Below are 9,250 nucleotides of genomic sequence, written 5' to 3' on the forward strand. Positions count from 1 at the left end.
TGGTTTCACATTTTGGCACAAGGTCAGCAATTTCGAGGGAGGGATTTATGTTAATTACATCGATTCCAGCATTTAACTGATACTTATTTTATCGACCCCCGAAATGATGAATCGCAAATTGGAACTCGGCGGAATTTGAACTCAGAACTTAAAGACGGGCGAAATGCCGCTAAGAATTCTAACACAGGTGTTTTGCAGTTGGGTGATATTCGATTAACGCAATTAGTGTGCTTGTCTGGTACTTTAGTTTATCGACGTTTGGATGAAACCAAAGTTGACTTCGGTGGAATTTGAACATAAAGAACTCAAAAAATGCTGCAAGACATTATGACCGATGTCCTAACGAGTCTTCTTACCACCATCGTTCATATAGTTTATGAGGGGCGTTAGTCTCTTAAACCATACCGGGAACATTACTTGCAGTTTATTTTATCAACCTTGGAAGGCTGAAATACAAACTTCGGCATTTCAGCTCAGAACGTATACAGCCGTAATTAAAAAAATGCCATTCATTTTATACGCTTTCTACTGATTCTTCCAATCCGCAGTCGTAATGATGTCCATGATTAAACAGTATCAGACAGTGTGGGCGTATAAGTCAATCATTCAGAACAAACATAAATGGATGCCAATATTTTCGTTAACTCAGTACATAAAGTAAAAACATTAAGAGAACTTTGACTGTAGCAACGAAGTAACAACATTCGCCAGGCCAAACAGAATGTCACGTAAGAATTATGGATGCTCCTGTCATCCACAATTATTACGATATACATAAAAAAATGTTTATTTCGTGTATTTAATGCATTTATTATGTGTGTACTGTTATGTAACTATACAACACTAATGAAGGATATTATACATTAGATTCAATAAAAGGTACTCGGAAAATTATAATGTAGCAAAGCTGTGATATCTACTCCTATTCACCACATCTCAGCATCTTCAAGTAAACCTTCATTCACGTTTCGTACTACTCTCCATGGTACATTATGAGCTTGATGCCAATTTTCATGACAGACATGACAGTAGTGTAATAATTACCAACATTGCCATATTATTGTTGTGTAGAAGTGAGTTGAAGAATTAGAAAATTATATCGTTTGAACTATTGAATTTAAAACATTATACTTGATATGAAATATGTTTATTGCCTGAATTTTAATCATCTGTCAGGCAACTTTATAAAGACATTGACAGAATGCCTGTAAGGATAGAATATGCATGCTCTAGAATTTGTATCTATTGTTACTGTACATACTCAATAAACAGTAGTGAAATTTGAATATTTCCAAAACGTTACGTAATCTATTTTCAAGAAAGAAAATTCTTTTACTTAAGGCTATTGATTCTGCTTTAATCATCCATTTAAGAGCACCTCGCAGCCAATTGATTGCTCATGATACCAGCTGCTTCACTAATTTGCTAATTTATTAATCTGGTCACCGAAGACTTTACTTACCGGGAATCATGCGTTCGACACATTAGCACATCCGGGAAATACACTTGGCACCAAGTACTTGTTAGAAATGTTTGAGCGAGTTTGTGAGGTTACTGTATGTTCCTTCCATTAGAGTTAATCCCATACGACTCTGTATGTATCCAATATGTAATTCCAGTCCCCTACTAGTAGTAAAAAGTATAACATACTCAAGAAAGCTTTTTCTTGTACTGGACGGACATATTCTGAACTGTTACTATTACTATTTTGAATGTACTGCTTTAGCTGCTTTCCCATCTAGGACTACTGATTTACCGTCCAATTACTGAAAGATTATCCATACACCGTGATGTAAACCTTTTTTTAAACAACACCAACCAATCGCCCGATCCTGACAATATGAGAACACCTTATAGTCGTACAAAAACGTGTGTATGTTATGGAAATTCTTGTCTTGGAACATGTAAGTCAAATTTGAGCTCATTAAACAAGTTACTCTGTGTTAAGTACAGTCCCAGAAGATGTATTTTATACATCCTATCATTAGTACAGTTATGTCTGCCGGTGAAAGGGTTAGAGGCTAGTCACCTTCATGCTCGAGAAATCTAGTTAATCCGGTCTTACTGTTTATTGATGGGGTCTACAAAATTTCTTTCTTGAGCGTTTTGTTTGGATTTTTTCGTAGGGGTTCTTGATCAAATGCATATTCAACTGTGTCTGTCTTTTTGTACATTGTCTGCTATATAGTGCGTTGTACAAAAGTTCGTCAAAATCCACACGTTTAGTAAAAATGGATATTTGCTACTTCCTCTTTCAAACCGCTGTTGCTATTTTGAACGAAGTTTATATGGTAGGTTGGTTTTCGTGCTTGGCTGTCAAATGCATTGTTGTTGGTTTTGTTTCTCTGTTCGTTTTTGTTGCGTTCTATCTTCTATAGTTCTCATCAATTTATGATGTTTGCTTACGATGTTAGTATGCGTGTTATGGTGTTATGGCGGGGGTGATACTGTCAAAGCTGCTGTATGGATTAGATAATGCATTTTCTGCTTCGCTGTTAAATTAGCAAGCTCCCATCTTGAGGTGGCTATAGTTTTGCCTTTCTTGTCTTCAATGAGATGCTTTTGAGATGTTTTCATCTTCCTCTGCTCGCAAATCAAGTTCTCTGCGTTCGTGAGACCTGGGTTACAGTGTGTGTGTGTGCGTGCGTGTGCGCGTGTGTATGTGTGTATGTCTGTCTGTGTGCGCCTATGTGAGTGAGTGTTAGAGGTTCTGTGTGTTGGTGAGCTTGAAAATAGAAGGCTTAATTTGTCTGTAGTGGTGGTAGAGGATGAGGTTTATCTTAGATGTGGTGCTGGCATTTTCTCTTGTTTCTTGGTAATGATGTTACAATTGTTGCTGGAAGTGTAATACTGTTGTTGGTGTTGTTGTTGCTGCTTATGTTGTATGTTGTTCCTGTTTTGTCTGAAGTGTCAGCAATAGAGACGCTTTTCTCTCTTTCCCTTCTTCACTTTTACCACAGGGAGAAAGAAATTACTTTGTGGTACCGCATATGTGGCAGTTGAATCTTGTTCCATTGACTGCCACAGACAACTTTACCGTTTTGTTGCTCAACAAGTTCATGGATGGGTGCTGCTCTTTCCAGGTTTGCTCGAATTAAGAGAGCTTTGTGCCAACCTTTGATTTGCATTCTTTTTGTATTTTTTATCTTTAGGAAGTCCGTTCCATCGTCTACATCAGACAAAGCAGCTAATATCAGCCACAAAATGCTTATATTTGGATACATGTCGATCATTTTACCCTTCGTCTAGCAAGAGGAAATCCTCACATTCAAATGGGCAATGTAGTGGGCCCTCGCTTTGGCTTTCGAATCATACGTCTCCCGTGTCGAATTTTACCACGGACAAAAATAATAAATGAAATTCTTTTGCATTCAAACCGTTTTCAAGTATTTTGTAACTGTGCGTGCACTAGCCTCGCTAGTCTTCAAGTTTTTCTGTTTATAATTCGATGGGATATTCTGGATCTAGCTAACCTGCTACTTAACCTGTTGTGGCACGTCCGACAAGATTTTCACTGTATTTTGTGTAACTTTATTTGGTTGTCTTAGTTCTTGAAATCCTATTGTTTATTTGTCTCCATAATTCATGTAACGTTATCCTTGCTACACCTTTTGTTGTAGATATTTGGTTACTGTTGCTATATTTCCCGGTTGTGGAACCAATTGTCAATGAAGAAGCGATGGTGATAGGAGTAGTGCTGGTGGTGGTGTTGACATTTGTAATATTCGTTCGAAGAAATGGCGGTGATGATGCAGTTATATATTGCCATCCCCCCCCACAAAAAAAATTAAATGGCTTTGTTATTGCTGATATTGTTCCTGCTACTCCCTTGAGTCTGGCAGAGGTCTTTCCAGCAAAAATAGCAATGTGAATGGCATTTCTGTTGCTGGTGGTTCCTTTATTTTTTGTGCTTGTTGTTTTTAAAAATTGTGGTAAACGCAACTACATGTGGACTTGAAGACGTTATAGTGACAGTTACAATAACCTCAACTACAAAGCTTTTGTTAACTTCAAGAGAGACGCTGTAGGTCTTCTTTGCTCTGACTGTCTCTTCTTTGTCTCCAATATTTTCTCATTTGTTCTCTTTCACGCACTTCTCTTCACCAAACATTAGCCTTTTGAAAAAGTATCCATGTGTTATTATTTTACAAGAAAAGCAGGAATTTTTGAAGATACAAGTTTCAAAACAGACAATTCCCTCAGGTGAGAGAATCGTTTGAAAGACAAAACAAAACTTTATTAAAAGGCAGCAAAATAGCTTCTCCGTGGGATTGTCAACAACAAAATAACAGAAACAAATCTCCATTCTGGGAAAAACAACAACGTCTTTTTCAGAACTTATGCAACTGAAAACTAGCAGAAACTACTACTACTACTACTACTACTACTACTACTACTACCAAAAAAATGATAATTATTATTATTATTATTATTATTGTTGTTGTTGTTGTTATTACTATTATTATTTTATTATTATTTTTATTATTATTATTATTATTATTATTATTATTATTATTATTATTATTATTATTATTATTATTATTATTATTATTATCAATGAGTGAGAAAGCATGGCATGACATCAATGTGACACTGGGGTAGAAAATACGAAGCCCATTATACCCATCATGACTACCCGTTGATAAGGGTACACCAGGCACATGCGTCACAACCATATGCGCACGACATGGTGGTCTCATATCAAGATAAACAGTGCATGACCTTGCAGGTGGAGCCCAGTTAGAATTTTCTTCAGTTCGAGTAGCCCATTCTGCTCAAAAGGTCTCTGAAAAAGGTTTGTTTAAGGATGTTGAGCAAAACACCCATGTTTCCAAAGGTGAATTATTCAAACCGCAAAGAATTCCTCTCCACACATGACAATGATGCTGCCCCACTACTTGTGCTCATGATCAGAGATGCACATATCATCAGCTACCAAGGGACATGCTCAACTGGTTAAGGTCAAACAACTGCCAAGGGAATCTGTGGTATTGAACAGAATATTTGCAGTAGCCCATCTTTTATACCAAGACAAAACAATGTACATGATAACACTTCCAATCGATTAAGATCAGAAGTCACGAGAGCCACTGCCTGGTATTGCATCAGGGTATTAAAAAATAAAAACAGACGAAATGCCGCTAAGCATCTCGCCCGGCGCACTAACGTTTCTGCCAGATCGCTGCGTTTCTTGCTCGGCGCACTAACGTTTCTGCCAGATCGCTGCGTTACAAACGTTTCTGCCAGATTATTATTATTATTATTAATATTATTATTGTTGTTGTTGAAAACACACCTTATTTTGTTGGGTATGATGGAAACGGTCAGCTGTCAACAGCAATAAGACTAAGGTGATACTTGTGCACTGGTCATGCTTCAAGAATTCTGAGAAGAATTCTTGCAGTTCCAAGCAATGCTGATTTTTGTAGAAAGTGATTAGTGAAACCGTATGGCATATTACCAGTCAATATACGCTACTAGCCCAGAAGGAATACAAGAGACACCACGACAATATAACAAGGCTTGTCCATTGGACACTTTGCAACAAGTATGGACTTGACAGAGCAAAAACTTGGTACGACCATAAACCCGAAGGCATCATCGAAAATGATAATGCAAAGATCTTATGGGATTTTATGACCATGAGATAGAGAATAGGAAGCCAGACATAGTCTTAATTGAGAAAGAAAGCAAACTATGCTGGATCATAGATATAGCATGCACAGCTGACAAACAAGCTGTTGTTTGTGGTTCCCGTCCCGGCTGAGGCAGCCTTTTGCCCACAATCATGAAATGTACCACCGTCCCCGTTCTGGAGACGGATGTCATCCGGGATTTTTTATGCTTTCGAGTCTGATCTGGAGAAGTATCTCCAGGTCAACCCCGGACCAGTCATCCTTAGCAGTTATCGCCTCTATCAAGACAGTATCCGTCCCCTCCACGATTACGCATCCTAGAAGCCACCAAATGTCTAGTCCTGGTAGAGTTCTAGGAATGCGGACATTGGTTGTACGTTTCCCTATATGGGAGGGGTATATGGTGACTTTGCTGGTTTTGCAGGGGCTCATTGAATGTTTCATAGCGAGGGCTTCTGACTTAAGCAGCACGGAAACGGAGCCGTACTGTTTGCCCCTCCCTATGTATTTGATGTCATTTTTGATGCACCTCAGCGTCGCCTCAATAACGACTTGGGCTATCAAAGCCGCTCTTTTCGTGTCTACTGAAATGCATCTGGAAAGCACTGTTCTTTTCTCTACTGCTTCAATTGCCTCTCATTGGACCGTCAGGTTGGCAGATCAATCAAAAGTCAGCTCAGTATAACACACACTCACTTATATCTACAGGTAAAAAGCTCTGAAATCACTAACTCAAACCAGCAAACTATGTACACAGAACCCTGTGAAGGTGGATTATCAGTTGATACTAAAAACGCTATAAATGATCACGTCAGCAATGAAATGTTAGATGGAATACTAGAACAATATCTAATACAACTACATCAACCTTTCCATGAAAGAGCTCCACTTCCCAAAATTATTAATATTAAGAAGAACAGACAAGTAATCAAAGATGTTGATCAATAGGTAAGCGGATACGACAACTCCTTGGGGATAGTAGAGAAAATGCCCTCGAAGTGATTGATCAACTCATTTACTTAGCTGCTTATGTTGCAACTCAGAAACGTGGTACTAAAATTAGAGATAAACAAAAAAAGTGCAATGTATACAAACAGCCTACATGGATGGAAAGAATAAACCGGTAAATAATCCAGCTAAGAGCAGATATATCTTTTGTACTTGAAGCAAGCAAAAGGAAAACTAATAAACCCAACAAACTAATAAGAATAATTGTTAAGCATGACCTTTACGAGTAAACAAAGTATTGAAATCTTCAAGCAAAAACTACAATTAAAAACCAAACGACTGGAAAGATACAAGAAACGCTCAGCATTCTATTGACAAAACATACAAGAACACAAAAAAATTCTACAGGGAACTGGGGGGAAATACCATTATTGTGAAAACACCTCCTCCCCAACAGCAAACTAAAGATGTTTCGAAAAACATTTGGAGTAATCCAAAGGAGTTTAATCAGAATGCACATTGGGCCAAGCACAGAGAAGAGGCCAAGCACAGAGAAGAGGCCAAGCACAGAGAAGAGGCCAAGCACAGAGAAGAGGCCAATTCCCACCTCAAATATCAAAAATGGCTGGATATAACAACTGAAGAAGTGAAAGCGGTGCTCGCCAAGTCAAAGAAATGGAAATCCCCATGTAGAGATAAGATTCCAAAGTTTTAGTTAAACTCTTTAATGAGCACTCACCACAACTTAGCCGTAGCACTCAATGAAGTCATGTCCAATCCTGCGAAAACCCCAAAGTGGCTTACAAAAGTGATTACTTATCTCTTACCAAAGACAGAAGAAACTACTACTACTGCCCCCCCCCCCAAAAAAATAATTGTACCGATCTATAAAATGCCTCACCACCACATATAAACTATTAACATTTATAATAGCGAATAGAGCATATGAATTCTTGGACAATAGGAAGTTATTCCCAGTGGAACAAAAGGGATGTAAAAGAAGTTCATATGGATGTAAGGACCAATTACTGTTTGATAAAATGGTCATTAAAATTGCAAATCCAAACTCAGGAATCTTAGCACCGATTAGATAGATTACAAGAATGTTTTACAGTGTCCCCTATGCATGGATCATCAAGGCCCTGGAAGTTTACAAGATAGTTCCAACAATTGTGAACGTTTTAAAAGCAATCATGAATTCGTGGAGAACCACCTTCATTTTAAACCATACACCTGGATATACCACCTCACCAGACATCAATATCGCATGTGGTATCTTTCCACCATTACTATTCTGCTTCTCTCTCTCTCTCTTCCCATTATCCACGCAACTGAATAATGCTAAGAGAGGGTATAAGATCTTTGACCAGAAAATTAATCATCTACTCTATATGGATGATCTAAAACTGTTTGCCAAAAACGACAAAGAATTAGAACTCCTGAATATTGTCAAAGATTTCAGCTCTGATATAGGTATGGTATTAGAACTTAATAAATGTACAAAGGCTTCATTCAAGGCAGGGAAGTTCATAACGGCAGAAAACATAGATCTTGATACTGCCACAGCTATTCGAAACCTACACCAATCTGAAGTATACAAATATCTGGGAACCAATGAAGGTGAAGGTATCCAGCACTCTAAAATGGAAGAGAAAATCCGCAAGGAATGCTACCGAAGGGTAGGAATGATCCTAAACGCAGAATTAAATGCTGCTAACAGAATTAATGCGATCAATTCTTTGGCCATACCAGTAACCACATATAGCTTCGGCGGGGTCGCACTGACAAGCAGAATATGTCGCACTGACAAGCAGAATATGGATGGAAAGATCCGTAAAATCCTTACAGGTACCGAATGCACCATCGAAAATCAGATTTAGACAGGATTTATCTCCCAAGAAAAATAGGCAGAAATGACCTGATACAGCTCGAACAATCCTTCAAATCAGCAATAATAGGCCTTGAAACGTACCTTCATACAACAAGTGATGTGCTCTGACGAACTGCACTGAAGCATGAAGATCCCAATCAAGCTTCAGTCATGAAGCTTAGTAAGAAATTTAAAAAGTCTCTTGGCCCACAAGTTAACAATAAGAATGACCAAAGACACCCAAATACTGACAGACCTACCATTGCTTCTCCTAATTTAGAAATTAACAAGCAGAAAGATACAAATAGTGACAAAAAACACTACACAAAAAGCAGATAAGGCTTGCATGAATAATATCGAAGACAACTGGAAAGGCTAACTCCTGCATGGAAAATATCCTAGCCGCCCGTCCAAGCCAGATGTTGGTCAACATCTAACACACCAATGGCTACAAGGGACAGGTCTGAAAGAGGAAACAGAAGGTTTTGTTAGTGCAGCACAAGATCAGAGCTTACCTACCAGAAACTACCATGCAAACGTCCTTAAAGATGGATCTAACTCCTCGTGCAGAATTTGCGGAAAATTCAGAGAGACAATGGATCATGTTGTTTCTGGCTGCCCAGTCCTCGCTGCCCAGTACCTCATACGACATGACAGACTAAGGCAGTACATACACTGGAATTCTTGTAAATACTACAAAATTGAATCTCATGATAAGTGGTACATGCACCATCCAGAGGATGTAGTAAATGGCAAGGGCATCACGAGACATTGTGATCAAAGACTACAGCAGAGG

The sequence above is a fragment of the Octopus bimaculoides genome, chromosome 2 (assembly GCF_046866305.1).
Source record: "Octopus bimaculoides isolate indiv1 chromosome 2, ASM4686630v1, whole genome shotgun sequence".
Classification (NCBI taxonomy): domain Eukaryota; kingdom Metazoa; phylum Mollusca; class Cephalopoda; order Octopoda; family Octopodidae; genus Octopus; species Octopus bimaculoides.